Raw genomic sequence first — 18,839 nt, forward strand, 5'->3', positions numbered from 1 at the left:
CTAAACTCTGCCTCACTAGATTCTTTGTCACCTGAAGTGTTAGCTATGACTCAGAGTTTCCTGAGATAAACTCTACAACCTCCCTCCTCCCCCAGGAAAGTTCCTGACTGAGGCCCACCCACACCAGCCAAAACTCTGATCCAAGCGGCTGGGAGATACCTTAATGCCGTTTAAACTATGCACTTACATGTGTTTGCAGGTCCTGATAAATAAGCACCCTCCTTTGTTGTCTCATTTCTTTGCAGTTTAACTTGGCTTCCTCTGTTTCTAACTGATGGGAACTAAAGTCAGTTTTTAAGATGCACAAGGAAGGAAAGCTCTTTGTGTTAAAGGCGGTCCGCCAAGGTGCTAATTCCATCTTTGGTAGGTTTTTCCCAGGACTGTGTTCCTTATCCAGGAATTTCCCTGAGCTTGGTGGTTCGCTAGTCCAAATTCCAGCTTTGAATAAATAAACCAGCTGAAGTGCTCCAATGCCTTAGGGACTAGCAGGGCAGTTTCTGAACTTCCATCGCCCCCCAGTGGCAGTTTCCTAAGTCTTTTTGTTAGTTACTCAAAAAGCTTTAGGTTAAGATTCTTCCCTCCAAAGCTGTTTAAAATTTTTTTTAAAAAAAAATCTCACACTGAAGATTATGAAATGTGTGTGTGGAAGTGTGTTAGTAATGTTGAGTTTATAACCTCTGGGTCACAGGGTCGTAGATTCATGCAATTGACAAGAATCATGCAATTGACAGATCTCACCAATGAGGATGCCCTTTGGAAAAAATTCCTACCTATCATAGCTGTACAGTCCAATATTAAAGTGATTACCCCAAATGCACTTTTGTTTTTAATTTAGAGGATCTAGATCAGGGTTTCCATTTTTCTGGTTCAATGAAATCACTGTCATTGACTATAATTTTTAAACTCATGCTATCCCTTTGTAAACTTTTCCACCATAAAATGTTTTGTAACATTGTCCTAGAAGGTGAGAAATCATTTAAAGCCAAAAAATATGAAGGTTTACAAGCCATGTATATAAAACTTTGTAAAAGCCAACATCAAACCCACACAAATAACTAGAAATTATCACTGTTAGGTTGTCAAAACCTGCAGCAGATTAATACACAAAGTGGCAGAATCAAATGAATGGAAGTTCGTGATTTCAAACTTTAACCAAGTGAAACTCAGAAACAGGTGATAGAGTTGCCCCGAGTCATCATACAGAGATAGTTTAATGATACTGAAGAGTCTCCATGGTCAGTAGGAACTGATGGTGTAACATTGAATTCATCCCCCACCCGTCCGCTCACCTATCATCCCATCCCCTTGTCCATCCTCCCACCCATCCATTTAGACAGGTTTAGGAAGATATCCTGTGGAAAACAAAAGGGAAAAAAAGTGTTTCTTCACTGCAACAATAATTTTGCAGCCTCCTGGTAGCACACTGTGGGCACCTCCATCCATCCGGCTGTACATTACGTATGTGTCAGACATTGTGTGAGGTACCAAGGACAGAAGATGGGTAAGATGTACTACCTGCTTTCATGATTCTCAAAGCGAAAGAAACTTTTAAGATTTTCTCAGTATGGTCTCTATTCTAAGGCTTCATTCTCAGAGCAGATGGAAATAACCAGTACCAAATCGCCAAATCCAGAAAAGACTCTCAGCGGTTAGCATCAAGTGGGCCTAGAGACCTAGTGGGCCTTGGTTGCCTGGGGGTAGAGGTGAGACCTCATTCGGCCACAGCCATTGAATGTTTTCTCTGAAAAACAAAATGTGGGCTATGTGGGATTCCAAAAACACAAACTACTTTGAGGGAGAGAGCAGCTATAACCTATGAAACAGCCAAGGGACACTTTTATAACGTAATAAGATCACAGCCTCACGTTATATAGAGTCAATGCTTTTTTGTGGCTGGTATTATTTCACCTCATTTTCGAGAAAAGGAGGAGGTGGAATTTAGGGAAGCAAGTCCAGACGCAGGAGGCTTACTTTCACCTCAGGAAGGGGAAGGTTCTCGCCTGCCTGCCCACGATGGGGTTATTACTTCAGCTTATTTTTCAGATCCCAGTAAATTCTTTTGGTTCACCACCTGCTAGACCCTGCCTCCACACCCCTTCTCAATTAGAGGCCAGGCTTATAGTCCTTTAGATATAATACTGACCTGGTGCTAACCTCCTACACCCCAAGCGTTCCCGCCACTCCTAAACCCAAAGCGGAAATGTGTGTCCTTCAGCTTTCTGTACTCAGATCTTGACTCCTTTCCGGCCAGAACATTCTCCTCCTCTGACCACCCCTCTCCCCTTACCTTTGGAGGATAAACTTCATCAAATCTCTTTTGCTCAAGTATCCCAAATCCTGGTGGTCTGGGGGCCTCATTATTAGTGTCAAAGTCTATCTTTTCTCTCTTTTTTCCTGTCTAGCATAATATCTTGCACATAGGAGGTGCTCAATAATTTGTTAAAAGGAAGGGAAGGGGCAGTAGTGGGAGAGAAGGACGGAAGGAAGGGGGGAAGGCCAGAAGGAGGGGAGAGAGAGAGGGAGAAGAGAGAACAATAAAGAAAGAAAGGAGAGGTAGAGAAAAGAATTCTCTTACAAGGACCTGCTATCTCCCTAATTAACACCACCCACCAATTAAATGCTCACTTGTCCTTAATGAATGCCCTCAGCACACTTTTGAAGTTTGTTTTCAGTGATGTGACTTTAAACAGATGTAATCTATTGGAGTTAATAGTTCACAGTGATGGTTTTCAGTGTTTTCCTGTGGTACTTTGGGGGCCAGACTGAGCTGTTCTCTGTTAAAATAAAATAACACCCGCCCCCCCCCACACACAATTTTCAGGAAACCTTTAAATGGATAGAACATTCTTAAATTTAGCCCTTTTCCCACCACACAATTCTCATCTATATTGTCAAGTGTTCGCAGAGAGCAAAGCGTATGAACACAGAACGACAACACAAAATCCAAGGAAGTTCCCAGAAGTGGAAATCTCTTTTAAGTATTTAACCACTAGTATAATATGCAATCAATTGTTTCTAGTTCATGTGATACAATAAAATATATATTTCATGCTGTTTCCCACGGAGTAGTAGCCCATTTTCATTCTAGCAGTCACTTTTTGGTACTAGAATTTCCAGCACCATAGCAGACTCACCTGAGGATAAACATATCACATTGTAGGTGACCTTCAAACCGCATCAGTGCCACACAAGCCTTTCTCACCCCAGGGGGCTCAGTGCTCAGTGCTACAACCCTGCAAAAAGCAATGGAATCAAGTATGAGGCCACTCTGAGCAATTACAAAGGCATTTTAAAAAATAAAGCAAGTATATTATTTTCATTGATAATTATTATTGAAATTATTCAGATAAAGCTAGGGGTTAATTATATTACGATTATAAACAGTAGAATAGTCATACTCATCTCTTCTACTCCCTAATTATCAAGCTGAATTAATTTGGGGTAACTGAAAACTTTAGACAGATGTTCCTGCTTCCACGTGAGAGAAGAAAGATAATCAATTTTCCTTCAGGAGGAGGTACTTTAAAGTAATGCTTCTGGAACTATCCGTAGTGAAGGACTGGTTGTCTTGTTTTGTTTTTTTAATTTCTTATCAATTGCCCACCGATATTTTCGTAAAAACCAAAACCAAAAAATTACTAATGGAATGAAATAAAAAGCAAATGTACGCCAAATTTCTTTATTCTCAGATTCATGAGAAAGAAAATTACTCTCTTAAACTGCTACAAAAGTTTCTGAATGCTTACTCTCAATCTCTGTATTTCTTTCTACGGACAACACATAGGGTACTCGAAAGCCTTGCCATCCAAAGTGTGCTCCTTGGACCAGAAGCACTGCCATCACCTGGGTGCTTGTGAGAAATACAAAAGCAGATTCTCATGCCCCAGCCAGAGTAAGCGAATCAGAATCTGCATTTTAACAGGATCCCTGAGGGATAGATACACCCAGTAAAGTATGAGAAGCAATGGTCTAAACTAGAAAATCAAAAGCAATTGTACAGATACACACACACACACATATCACTTTCAGACCATAGAATGTTTTAGTATCAGCTCACCACATTTTGTACAATATTTAATAGATTTACCCTTAAGCAAAGTGTAAGCCTTTGTCAGCTAGGCCTGGCCTTCCCACTGCCTGGGGCTCAAGATCTGATTCACTTGAATCTCCAGGTCCTCAGAAGATCCAGTTTCCCTAAGTTATATGGTGCTTCTCAGCAATCTATGCTCCCATGGTCACCTCTGCCTCTGGACTCCTCTTTCTACCTGTGCTGGTTCAGTTCACATTGACTCAGATGAACAAATCAACCCCTCTATCATCTTCTACAGAAGCCCATTCACCAAAGCGTTTGTTGATTTTGTTAAAACTTGGAATAAAAAGAGATAGACGGATATTTTTTGAACATGTTTAAAAAAAAAACTATATGCCAATCTAAAAAGTTAACCCAATGCTTAATGGATAAATAACACTAGACACATTCCCACAAAAATTAGGAATGTCCACAACCACTTCTATTAGTTAATATTTTGCTGCGAAGTCCTAACTTTTTTGCAATTAGCAGAAAAAAGAAATTACAGGCATTACAGTTAGAAATGAAGAGGTAAAATTATTATTAGTTGAGATTATATGAAAGAATCCCTGGAAAATCCAAGATAAAGAAACAAAAAATAAGACTAACGAAAACACACGAATTCAAAACATTGCAAAACAGAAGTTGAATGTAGTCAACAGCTTTCATAAATGTACCAATAAGTTTGAAGATATAAAAAAGGAAAAGATTTCCCTTACATTGCAAAACCGAAGTTTAAATACCAAGGAATAAACTCAACACTTTAAAATGATTTTAAGAAACACTTTAAAATTGCACTGAGGGACACAAAAGAAGACTTGAACATCTGGAGAGGGCACTGCATATTCATGTATAGGATGACACATTTTTCTAAAGACTTCTAGTTTTCCTATATATATAAATTTAACATAATCCCAGTAAAATTACCATCCAGATTTTCAAAAAAAAATACAAAAATAAAAAACTTGACCAGCCAACTCCAAATTTCATTCAGAAATATAAACAAGCAAAAGTATCAAGAAAAATTCTGAAAAAAGAAGAAGAATGAGAGAAGAATGACTTGCCAGATGGTCCCAGTACTTTAACATGATATTGGTGTGTTGTTGTTCATGGACATAATAATGGCTCGGAGTAAAAAGTCCACAAACAGATCTGAGTATACATGGGAATTTCGTGTCTTAATAATGAGATGATATCTCAAATCTCTGTATGTGTGTAGGGGGATATGGGGGGATGGTTTATTGAAAAAATAGTCCTGAGACAATTGAGTAACTGAAAAAAACAGGGGAGGTTAGAGCTGTACTTTATTCCTTACACCAGAATAAATTTCAAATACATCAAGGGTTTAAAGTAAAAAGGCATAGCAGAGCAGCTCCCTCGCTGCGATCTATTGAAAGTCAGCCCTCGACACAAGGGTTTGTAAAAAAAAATAAAATAAAATAAAATAAAAATAAAATAAAATAAAGTAAAAAGGCAAAATTTTTATAAATTTGAAAAATCGTAGAAGAATTCATTTAGGACTTAAATGAAAGTAATTCTAATGACACCCCAACACCCAGAAACCATATAAGAAAAGACTGTGAAATTAAGGTGCATAAAAATTACTCAAAGCAAAATTCACCACAAACAAAAACAAAAGAAAAATGACTGAGAAAATATTTCTAACTCATTGTTATGGATCGAATTGTGTGCTCCCCCTCCAAATTTGTACGTTGAGGTCCTAACCCAAATACGACTATGTTTGGGGATAGGGTCTTCAGGGAGGTAACGAAAGTTAAATGAAGTCTTAGGGGCATGGCCCTAATCTGATAGGACTGGTGTCCTCTCAGGAAGAGATACCAGAGAGCTCCCTCTCTCCACATGCATAGAGAAGAGGCCAAGAAAGCAGCTGTCTACAAGCCAGGAAGCCAGAAACCAACGCTGACGGCACCTTGATCTTGAACCTCTGACCTCGAGAACAAAATAAATTTCTGTTGTTTAAGCCACTCAGTCTGTTTTATTCTGTTATGGCAACCCAAGCAGACTCACACACTCATACTTCGGAAAAAGAGTTAATTTCCTTACTATGTAAATAGTTCCTACAAAATCAGTAACAAAAAGCAATACAATGTATTGATGAATGTGTGAGGGAATGGGCTCTCTCATACATTCTGAGAGGGACTGGTACAACCACCTATTGAGGGTAATTTGGAAATGCCTACCAAAGATAAAAGCAACTTCCTCTGGAGCAAGTCATTTTGATTCTAGGTGTTTATTCCACAGATCTGCTCGCATGTGAGAAAAAATGTAAGTATTACAATATTATTCATTGCAGCATTGTTCGTAATGGGAATGCATTAGAAACAATTAAATTTTGTTCACTATTAAGAGACCACTTACATAAATTATATTAATCTATACAATGGGACAGTGTACAACTGTTAAATAAAATCAAACTGGAATGCTTTATGTATCAATATGGAAAACCTCCAAGATATTTTAACTGAAGAAAACAAGGGTGAAAACTCTATGTGAAGTATGCTACCATTTGTGTAAAAAAAAAAATGTAGGCAGGGAGAGAACAGATGTTATATTGCATCTAACAGTGTCTGATACACCGGAATAACCCCCAGTTAGCCTTTAAAGGGCAATTCACGGTGATGTTTGTACAACATTGTCAATGTACTTCATGCCACAAAATTGTACACTTAAAAACAGTTAAAATGGTTTTTTAAAACCATTTTAACCATTTAACCATTTAACCATTTTAAAACCATTTTAAAAACCATTTAATTTAACAGTTTAACATTTAATTTAACAGTTAAAAAGTCAATTCAGAGGTCATCTCCTCCAGAGTAAAGGCCATGGCTAAATACATTTTCTTTATCCTCCCACAGTAAGTTTATAGAGTTACGAAATAAATGAAATTATCTGAAGATGTGTGTGTCTCACTACCTAGAGTATTGGTGAGGCAGCAGGGAACATGTCCCACCCATCCCATGGCCTCCGAGACTGGCTCCAGAACCAGCACGTGGTAGAAGCTCAGGAAATGTTTTCCCTACAGATTTCAGACTCAAGGCTGCAACGTCAGCTTATTGCTGAGTTTCCAGCCTGCAGGCCTGCCCTGCAAATTTAATACTTGGCACTGCTCACAGTTGTGTGAACCAATTCCTTAAAATAAATTTCTTGATATGTAGCTAGCTAGCTAGATCTCTGGTTGGTTCTGTTTCTTTGGAGAACCCTGATTTGGGGCAAAAGAGCACTCCTCAGATAACCTCATGCGTTAGGCTTCCTACTCACATGGCTGCCTCTGCTTCTGACGTAACATCAAGGAAAGTGCAACTGAAGAGGGGCAGAGTAACATATTTTAGCATTTTTGTTAACAATTTATTTCATACTTTATAATTCACAGTATATTTCTTTGGCTATAAAGCCTTATATTGCCATTGCTGGAGATAGAGACAGACTGAGAGAGAGAGAGAGAGAGAGAAAGAGAAGGAGGGAGAGAGAGAGAGAGAAAGAGAGAGAGAGAAGAAAAATCCCAACCTTTGCTATAATATTCTGATTATATCTTTTAAATATTTGTACCAATAACTCTGTATTTAGAGCCTGTATATCTTTGGTTTTTAATGCATAAGGAGACCAAGCAATAAAATAATATCACAAACATCTGTTCCTAGGATTCAAGAGTTAAAGTATGAATTTTAATATCCCCCACAGCATATTTCTTGGAAAACTGTGTCTGATGTGGTGGTGGTAGAGAATGGTTTGTCAACTTGTCTTTTGCGGCTTTAATTCTTCAATCCCACTTTACAGTGAATCCAAACCACTTAAGAGAGCCTCCCCCTCCTTCTCCTACAGCCACTCATAACTTACCTTCTTGATTTTCCTTCCATTTTTACTTTTCTTCTCTCCAATTTATTAATTCACAATGCTTACGATAACAAACAAAACTGCCAAAGAGGCAGGAATATATTTAGGTGAGCTAATCAGGCATTCCCTTCTGAGTAGGGAAACCCAACTAGTCCGAAGACTCTTTGGTAAGTACAGAATGATAGCAAAGGAGAACAAAAGCCGTGAAGGCTATCACCATTCATCCTTGTGGTCTGACCATCCAACCACACCAGATGACTTACGTTTCTTTATTTGTAACCAGCTCTCACTTCCCTGAGTTTCAGTTCTGTGCTCTGAACTGCTTCTTGGATTTCACTGTCGATAACCATTGTCATCACAACTGCAGTGTTTCCAACAATGAACTCATCTTGCCCCTAAACCCAGACATTTCTCAAAATCAGCAGCCATTTCTTTTACTGCCTCTCTTCTTGCCTTCTTTATCTTTTCTCTTTATACGGCAAGTTGGTAGATTCAGACATAGCCTACCATGTTGTTGTTTCCCCTCAAAAGAAAAATTATGTTGCATGGTCCTTGGCTACAGTTTATACTTAAAAAGTGAAAGGCAAATCCAATACCAGCAGGAAATTTCATTAACATAACCCTATTATTGCTCCATTTCTCTTTAATTTTGGTAATTATTAGCAAACCGGATCCATTACCAATTATTTCCACAGGGGAGAAAGGATGAAATCTCTCACTCCTCTAGGCAAGTCTATCCTGATGTTTCCTGCCTGGGTGGCTGGTAACACGTTGCTCCGCACAGCTCCTCTCCAGAGCAACGTGCGTTTCACCCGTTGTGACCAGTGGTACACTCCTGGCATTCTCAGTCCACCATGTCAAATCTGCTCACCCATAAAGGCCCACTTGTGGTAACAACTGGCCTAATAACTTAATTACAATAACATAATAGTAATAACAACAACAGTTTACTATTAAACACCAGCTTTTCCCCCCATTTCAGCTTCAGAATAACTGGGGTGAAAATAGATAACCAACAAGGACCTACTGTACAGCACAGGGAACTATACTCAATATCTTGTAATAATCTATAAGGGGAAAAAAGTCTGAAAAAGAATACATAGACAGATAGATAGACAGATGAATCACTTTTCTGTACACCTGAAACTAACACAACATTGTAAATCAACTATACTTCAATAAAAATTTTTTTAATTAAAACAAAATAGGGTAAAAAGGAGGAGAATTAAGTTAAATTTTCCCAACGTAGTTACTTAGTAACTACACACACACACGTACCTGTACATGTATATCTATATTATATACTGTCCAAGCTGAGGAGGTAGGAGCCCATGCTCTAGCTGCCAGGTATCAAGGATAGCAAGTTTCTGGCCTTTGGTTTGCCTAGAACAGGGTCTCTCAACCTTGGCACTATTGACATTTGGGCTGGCTAATTCTGTGCTGTGAAAGCTGTCCTGTACATTTCAGGATATTAGCAGCATTCCTGTCCTTGATCCAGTAGATGACAATAGCAATCCCTACCTCCAGTGTGACAGCCAAAAATGGCTCCTGCATGGGATGGGAGTAACAAAATCCCACCCCCACCTCCGCGTGAGAACCACCGCTACACAGGGGAGCGAGCCCCTGCCCCCTATGAAACCTCATACAGGATGGATCCCCAAACACAGTAAAAGGCTGGGCATCTCCCTGTCAGCATTCATCAGAGGACAAGCTTCAGTTTTCTGAACTGGTCCCATAGCAGGCCTGTCAGTGCCCTCCCAGGCCCACTTGGCACATATCAAGGAGTGTTCAGTCTTAAATAAGTTCAGCTATAAATTAGAGAAACTTCTTCAAACAGTCATGCCCTGTGTACATCTGGAGATATGGAACTAGGGTTCAGATAAGTTGAGAGTGACCCACAATAAAAGGCAGTTATCTATCATCAGTGAATTAAAATTAATTCATTTTTTTAGAGGTTTATGTTAAGAGACCCTGGTCTCATCAAAAAAATAAATAACACACACCCACACACACACACACACAAGCTTGGAACTTGCAATAATATATTCTCTGAAGTTATTACAATAGTATTAAAAATATTAAACAGAATGATAACCTCCAGTAATTTAATTTTACTGGCAACAAATCCCTTTGAAGAACAGTGGCATTTACCATATTTCAAAGAGTGAGAGGCAGCCCTGGCCCTTGAGAGAGACATGATACAGACATGGTCCCTCTGCGTACCGATGCGGCGAGTCCTGGTGAACCCATGCAGACCCCGTGGAACACTGAGCTATAAGGACGCCCACTGGCTGTGTCTTAGGAACTTGCCTTCATGCATTCAGACCTTAGCAAAGACTGTGAAGGTCAAGGGCAGCGCTGGCAGGGGGCCAAGTGAAGGTGTCCAGGCATAACTGGAGAGTGGTGAAGACTGAAGTTGAGAAAAGCAAATTCTCCCTGTTGTCGGGTCAGTAACTCTTCTTTTTAAAACCCTCCTATGGCTTCACATCTCACTTAGAAGAAAATGCAACCCCCCGCCGCTCCCAAGAAGCCGAGCACGCTCCAGTCCCCATATCCTCTCCTACGTTCTGCCGTCACTCACCCCGTGCAGGCCCCGCTGGCCTTCCCCTGTTCGTTCCAAGCACAGGAAGCTCTCCTTTGCTGTTCCCATTGTCTGGACCACTCTTTGTCCTGACCTTTACACGGCTGGGTCCTTCTCATGAGTCAGGTCTCAGCTAAAATGTCCCCCCCTTAGAGAAGGCTTCCTGACGACCACATCTGAGGTTGTATCCAGGGTTCTCAATCTGCACTGTGCACACGGATCTCCTGGGGAGCCTGTTACAATGCAGACTTGGACTCAGCGGTGGGGGGATGGTGTTGAAGCTGTAATTCTGCATTTCTAACAAGCTCCCAGGAGATGCAGATCTGTTGCTTCCTGGACCACACTTGGAGTAGCACCATCACCCTTCAATCTCTGTCACACCACTTGGTTTTTCTTCATGGTGTTTCTCACACTTTGAAATTATTTGTTTGTGTACTGGATTGTTCATTGGTTGCTTGATCTGTTTACTTAGAAGGTAAATTCCCTAAGAGCCAGGGCTTTGTGCAGTGCGTTCACCTGTGTGTTCTCAGCACTTAAGACCTGGCACATCACAGATGCGCCACATGTACTGTTGAATGAATGATATTGTTCAAGATTCATTGACTCTTCTACCCTTTCAGTGCCTGCCTACTGACTGCTTCAGTGACTGACAGTGCTAGCTACTCAAATGCCAGCCCAGGAATTGCTAGCTGCAGGTCCAAGCTGAGATACGAAATTTGTACTAAAATACCAATCTGCTGTCACTAAGCACAACTTTAGTTGAGATGATGTATTTTTCATAGCAAGATTTTCTTGATGAAGGAAGCAGTGCCTTACTTTCCCTCTGGTCCAAGGTCCTCATCTCATTGCAGACTGGTAAGTGTGTGAACTAGACGCACTGGGGTGACACATTGTGAGTAGCACTAAAATAAGGGATAGAAAGCTTTAAAAATGTATTTTCTGATTTCAAATAACCATAGGTAGGTAGCATAAATAATATACTTTTAAATACACGATTACAAAATATTTTTGTCATGTACTGAAATAGAGTATTGTCTCAGAGACAAGGAATTGACCCCCTGTCTTTCCTCCTTAGCTATGCCCTCCCAGGCCACCTGCACTCCATCATAACCAAGAATTTTCCTACTTTTGCCCTGACAGAGTCATTCCCCTGCCACTTACACCACACTCCTGCATGTCCATGCCCACACTCCTCCCCACATGGCCATGCCCCTCCTCTCTGCCTGGCCATACAGAGCTCATCTGGGTCACACTCGTCCTGCCACACCCATTTTCCTTCTTGGCCACACCTATATCCCATGCAAAGCTAGCTATGTCCTCCTGCTGACACCCTACCTTCTGTGTCACATCCTCATTCCCAGGCCACACTCTGTTCCCACACTCTGGCCATGCCACTCCTGAATGGGCCAAACCTTCTGTGCTTCTTCCACGCAGGGGCCTGATCCTGGCAAACCCTGGGGATGGGCTCCAGGGATCTAAGAAATTTTGACAGAGAACAGAGAATGGCAGGAGAGATGGGAATTAACAGTAGAAGAAAAAAAACAATTATGGGAGAGAAGGGAGAATTCTGTGAGAGATAGAATTGTGAAAGATGATCAAGTATTGTGAGAATGGAAAATTGTGGGAGAAAATGGGGAATTGGGGAGAAAAAAAGAATTGGAAGAGAAACAGGAAATTATTAGAAAGAACAGAAAACTGTGGGTGAGTTGAATTGTGGGAGACAAGGGTAGTTGTGGGAAAGAAGAGACAATTGTGGGAGAGTTAGAGAATTGTGGGAAAAAGCAGAGGCTTGTGAGAGAAAGGGAAACTCTGGGGGAAAAACAGAGAATTGTGGGATAGATTAGGAATTACGAGAAAAACAGGAAATTGTGGGAGAGAATTAGAGAACTGTTGGAAAGAACAGAGAATTGTGCATGAAAAGGGAATTGTGGAAGGGACAAGGAATTGTAGGAGTGATAGGGAAACTGGGGGGGGGGAACTGGGACATTGTGAGAGAAAAAAGAATTGTGAGAAAGAACAAAACAGACAATTGTGAGCAAGAACAAAAAATTATGGGAGAGAAGAGAGCATTATGGGAGAAGAAAGAATTGTGCACAAGAGAACTGTGAGAGAAACAGAATTGGGAGGAGCAAGGGGAACTGTGAGAGAGAAGAGAATTGAGGAAGAAATGGAGAATTGTGGCAGGAACATGGAATTGTGGGATAGAACAGAAAAGTGTGAGAGAGATCAGGAAGTATGGGAGAAACAGGGAATTGTGGGAGAGAAGGGGGATTGTGGGAGTGACAGAAAAAACAGACAATTGTGAGAACAAAGAAATGTGGAGAGAAGACAGTATTATGGTAGAAAGGGGAATTGTGAAAGTTAATGGGATTCTAGGGGAGAGAATAAATTGTGGGAGGTAAGGAGAACTGTGAAAACAACAGAGAATTTTAGGAAAGAACACAGAATTGTGGAAAAGACAAAGAATTAAGAGAGAAACAGAAATCTGAATGAGACAAGAGGAACTGTGGGAGATGGGGAATTGTGGGAGAAAAGGGAATTCTGGGATAGAACAGAGATTTGTGGGAGCCATGGGGGATTGTGGGACAGAGTAGAGAACTGTGGGACAAAACTGAGAATTGGGAGGGGACCTTGAAGATGGCGGAAGAGTAAGACGCGGAGGTCACCTTCCTCCCCACAGATACACCAGAAATACATCTGCACGTGGAACAACTCCTACAGAACACCTACTGAACGCTGGCAGAAGACCTCAGACCTCCCAAAAGGCAAGAAACTCCCCACGTACCTGGGTAGGGCAAAAGAAAAAAAGAAAAAACAGAGACAAAAGAATAGGGAAGGCACCTGCACCAGTGGGAGGGAGCTGTGAAGGAGGAAAAGTTTCCACACACTAGGAAGCCCCTTCGCGGGCGGAGACTGTGGGAGGCGGAGGGGGGAGCTTCGAAGCCGCGGAGGAGTGCACAGCAACGGGTGCGGAGGGCAAAGCGGGGAGATTCCGCACAGAGGATCGGTGCCGACCGGCACTCACCAGCCCGAGAGGCTTGTCTGCTCACCCGCCGGGGCTGGTGGGGCTGCGAGCTGAGGCTCCGAGGATCAGGTTTCGGTTTCCGACGGAGCGCAGGGAGAGGACTGGGGTTGGCGGCTTGAACATAGCCTGAAGGGGTTAGTGCACCTGCCGAAGAGGCAAGAGACTTTTTCTTCCCTCTTTGTTTCCTGGTGCGTGAGGAGAGGGGTTTAAGAGCGCTGCTTAAAGGAGCTCCAGAGACGAGCGCGAGCTGCGGCTAAAAGCGCGGACCCAGAGACAGGCAGGAGACGCTAAGGCTGCTGCTGCCGCCACCAAGGGGCCTGTGTGCAAGCACAGGTCACTCTCCACACCCCTCTTCCGCGGAGCCTGTGCAGCCCGCCACTGCCAGGTTCCCGGGATCCAGGGACAACTTCCCCGGGAGAACGCACGGCGGGCCTCAGGCTGGTGCAAAGTCACGCCGGACTTTGCCGCCGCAGGCCCGCCCCGCACGCCGTGCCCCTCCCTCCCCTCCGGCCTGAGTGCGCCAGAGCCCCCGAGTCAGCAGCTCCTTTAACCCCGTCCTGTCTGAGCAAAAAACAGACGCCCTCCAGCGACCTACACGCAGAGGCAGGGCCAAATCCAAAGCTGAGCCCCTGTGAGCTGTGAGAACAAAGAAGAGAAAGGGAAATCTCTCCCAGCAGTCTCAGAAATAGCGGATTAAAGCTCCACAATCAACTTGATATACCCTGCAGCTGTGGAATACATGAATAGACAACCAATCATCCCAAATTAAGGAAGTGGACTTTAGGAGCAAGATCTATGATTTTTTCCCTTTTCCTCTTTTTGTGAATGTGTATGTGTATGCTTCTGTGTGAGATCTTGTCTGTATAGTCTTGCTTCCACCATTTGTCCTAGGGTTCTATCCGTCCATGGTTTTTTTTAAAAATTTTTTTCTTAATAATCAATTTTAATTTTAATAACGTTATTATACTTTACCTTCGTTCTTTCTTTCTTTCCTTCCTTCCTTCCCTCCTTTAGACAACGAATCATCCCAAATTGAGGAGGTGGTCTCTGACAGCAAGATTTGATTTTTCCCCCTTTACCTCTTTTAGTGAGGGTGTATGTGTATGCTTCTGTGTAAGCTTTTGTCTGTATAGCTTTGCTTCCAACATTTGTCCTAAGGTTCTATCCGTCCCTTTTTTTTTCTAAATAAGAATTTTTTAATTCAATAACTTTATTATACTTTATTTTATTTTTACTGTATCTTCTTTCTTTCTGTCTTTTTTCCTTCTTTCCCTCCTTCCTTCCTTCCTCCCTCCCTCCCTCCCTCCTTTCTTTCCTTCTTGCCTTCTTTCCTTCTTTGCTTCTTTCTTTCTTTCTTTCTTCCTTCCTTCCTTCCTTCCTTCCTTCCCTCCTTTCCTTCTTTCTTTCCGCATACTTTTACTAATTCCCTCTACTTCTTCTCCCTTTTATTCTGAGCCGTGTGGATGAAAGGCTCTTGGTGCTCCAGCCAGGAGTCAGGGCTCTGCCTCTGAGGTAGGAGAGCCAACTTCAGGACACTGGTCAACAAGAGACCTCCCAGCTCCACATAATATCAAATGGCAAAATCTACCAGAGACCTCCATCTTAACACCAGCACCCAGCTTCACTCAACGACCAGCAAGCCACAGTGCTGGACAACCTATGCCAAACAACTAGCAAGACAGGAACACAACCCCACCCATTAACAGAGAGGCTGCCTAAAATCATAATAAGGCCACAGACACCCCAAAACACACCACCAGACGTGAACCTGCCCACTAGGGGGACAAGATCCAGCCTCATCCACCACAACACAGGCACTAGTCCCCTCCACCAGGAAGCCTACACAACCCACTGAACCAACCTTAGCCACTGGAGACAGACATCAAAAACAGCGGGAACTACGAACCTGCAGTCTGCAAAAAGGAGACCCCAAACACAGTAAGATAAGCAAAATGAGAAGACAGAAAAACACACAGCAAATAAAGGAGCAAGATAAAAATGCACCAGACCTAACAAATGAAGAGGAAATAGCCAGTCTACCTGAAAAAGAATTCAGAATAATGATAGTAAGGATGATCCAAAATCTTGGAAATAGAATAGAAAAAATGCAAGAAACAGTTAACAAGGACCTAGAAGAAATAAAGATGAAACAAGCAACGATGAACAACACAATAAATGAAATTAAAAGTACTCTAGATGGGATAAGTAGCAGAATAACTGAGGCAGAAGAACGGATAAGTGACCTGGAAGATAAAATAGTGGAAATAAGTACTGCAGAGCAGAATAAAGAAAAAAGAATGAGAAGAACTGAGGACAGTCTCAGAGACCTCTGGGACAACATTAAACGCACCAACATTCGCATTATAGGGGTTCCAAAAGAAGAAGAGAAAAAGAAAGGGACTGAGAAAATATTTGAAGAGATTATAGTCGAAAACTTCCCTAATATGGGAAAGGAAATAGTTAATCAAGTCCAGGAAGCACAGAGAGTCCCATACAGGATAAATCCAAGGAGAAATACGCCAAGACACATATTAATCAAACTGTCAAAAATTAAATACAAAGAAAGCATATTAAAAGCAGCAAGGGAAAAACAACAAATAACACATAAGGGAATCCCCATAAGGTTAACAGCTGATCTCTCAGCAGAAACCCTACAAGCCAGAAGGGAGTGGCAGGACATACTGAAAGTGATGAAGGAGAAAAACCTGCAGCCAAGACTACTCTACCCAGCAAGGATCTCATTCAGATTTGATGGAGAAATTAAAACCTTTACAGACAAGCAAAAGCTGAGAGAGTTCAGCACCACCAAACCAGCTTTACAACAAATGCTAAAGGATCTTCTCTAGGCAAGAAACACAAGAGAAGGAAAAGACCTATAATAACGAACCCAGAACAATTTAGAAAATGGGAATAGGAACATACATATCGATAATTACCTTAAATGTAAATGGACTAAATGCTCCCACCAAAAGACACAGATTAGCTGAATGGATACAAAAACAAGACCCTTATATATGCTGTCTACAAGAGACCCACTTCAGACCTAGAGACACATACAGACTGAAAGTAAGGGGATGGAAAAAGATATTCCATGCAAATGGAAACCAAAAGAAAGCTGGAGTAGCAATTCTCATATCAGACAAAATAGACTTCAAAATAAGGACTATTAAAAGAGACAAAGAAGGACACTACATAATGATCAAGGGATCGATCCAAGAAGAAGATATAACAATTATAAATATTTATGCACCCAACATAGGAGCACCTCAATACATAAGGCAAATACTAACAGCCATAAAAGGGGAAATCGACAGTAACACATTCATAGTAGGGGACTTAAACACCCCACTTTCACCCATGGACAGATCATCCAAAATGAAAATAAATAAGGAAACACAAGCTTTAAATGATACATTAAACAAGATGGACTTAATTGATATTTATAGGACACTCCATCCAAAAACAACAGAATACACATTTTTCTCAAGTGCTCATGGAACATTCTCCAGGATAGATCATATCTTGGGTCACAAATCAAGCCTTGGTAAATTTAAGAAAATTGAAACTGTATCAAGTATCTTTTCTGACCACAACGCCATGAGACTAGATATCAATTACAGGAAAAGATCTGTAAAAAATACAAACACATGGAGGCTAAACAATACACTACTTAATAATGAAGTGATCACTGAAGAAATCAAAGAGGAAATCAAAAAATACCTAGAAACAAATGACAATGGAGACACAACGACCCAAAACCTATGGGATGCAGCAAAAGCAGTTCTAAGGGGGAAGTTTATAGCAATACAAGCCCACCTTAAGAAGCAGGAAACATCTCGAATAAACAACCTAACCTTGCACCTAAAGCAATTAGAGAAAGAAGAACAAAAAAACCCCAAAGCTAGCAGAAGGAAAGAAATCATAAAAATCAGATCAGAAATAAATGAAAAAGAAATGAAGGAAACAATAGCAAAGATCAATAAAACTAAAAGCTGGTTCTTTGAGAAGATAAACAAAATTGATAAACCATTAGCCAGACTCATCAAGAAAAAAAGGGAGAAGACTCAAATCAATAGAATTAGAAATGAAAAAGAAGAGGTAACAACTGACACTGCAGAAATAAAAAAGATCATGAGAGATTACTACAAGCAACTCTATGCCAATAAAATGGACAACCTGGAAGAAATGGACAAATTCTTAGAAATGCACAACCTGCCAAGACTGAATCAGGAAGAAATAGAAAATATGAACAGACCAATCACAAGCACTGAAATTGAAACTGTGATTAAAAATCTTTCAACAAACAAAAGCCCAGGACCAGATGGCTTCACAGGCGAATTGTATCAAACATTTAGAGAAGAGCTAACACCTATCCTTCTCAAACTCTTCCAAAATACAGCAGAGGGAGCAACACTCCCAAACTCATTCTACGAGGCCACCATCACCTTGATACCAAAACCAGACAAGGATGTCACAAAGAAAGAAAACTACAGGCCAATATCACTGATGAACATAGATGCAAAAATCCTCAACAAAATACTAGCAAACAGAATCCAACAGCACATTAAAAGGATCATACACCATGATCAAGTGGGATTTATTCCAGGAATGCAAGGATTCTTCGATAGACGCAAATCTATCAATGTGATAAACCATATTAACAAATTGAAGGAGAAAAACCATATGATCATCTCAATAGATGCAGAGAAAGCTTTTGACAAAATTCAACACCCATTTATGATAAAAACCCTGCAGAAAGTAGGCATAGAGGGAACTTTCCTCAACATAATAAAGGCCATATATGACAAGCCCACAGCAAACATCATCCTCAATGGTGAAAAACTGAAAGCATTTCCATTAAGATCAGGAACAAGACAAGGTTGCCCACTCACCACTTTTATTCAACATAGTTTTGGAAGTTTTAGCCACAGCAATCAGAGAAGAAAAGGAAATAAAAGGAATCCAAATCGGAAAAGAAGAAGTAAAGCTGTCACTGTTTGCAGATGACATGATCCTATACATAGAGAATCCTAAAGATGCTACCAGAAAACTACTAGAGCTAATCAATGAATTTGGTAAAGTGGCAGGATACAAAATTAATGCACAGAAATCTCTGGCATTCCTATACACTAATGATGAAAAATCTGAAAGTGAAATCAAGAAAACACTCCCATTTACCATTGCAACAAAAAGAATAAAATATCTAGGAATAAACCTACCTAAGGAGACAAAAGACTGTATGCAGAAAATTATAAGACACTGATGAAAGAAATTAAAGATGATACAAATAGATGGAGAGATATATCATGTTC

The 18,839-nt window shown here is 41.0% G+C and overlaps 1 protein-coding gene across 4 annotated transcripts in view; it reads right to left on the bottom strand.

The window, feature by feature from the left end:
- The window catches only part of MID1 (midline 1), a 654,655-nt gene that overhangs the window by 625,722 nt on the left and 10,094 nt on the right, over nt 1-18,839 (bottom strand). For 3 of the 4 annotated variants that reach the window (XM_079911574.1, XM_079911575.1, XM_079911571.1), the window contains exon 2: nt 3,135-3,233. The gene's annotated coding sequence lies outside the window, so the exon portion shown is untranslated. Of the gene's footprint in view, nt 1-3,134; nt 3,234-11,837; nt 12,106-18,839 lie in introns of those variants that run through there. The other variant, XM_079911572.1, reaches the window with a different exon arrangement.

The sequence above is a fragment of the Stenella coeruleoalba genome, assembly GCF_951394435.1.
Source record: "Stenella coeruleoalba genome assembly, chromosome: X".
Classification (NCBI taxonomy): Eukaryota; Metazoa; Chordata; class Mammalia; order Artiodactyla; family Delphinidae; genus Stenella; species Stenella coeruleoalba.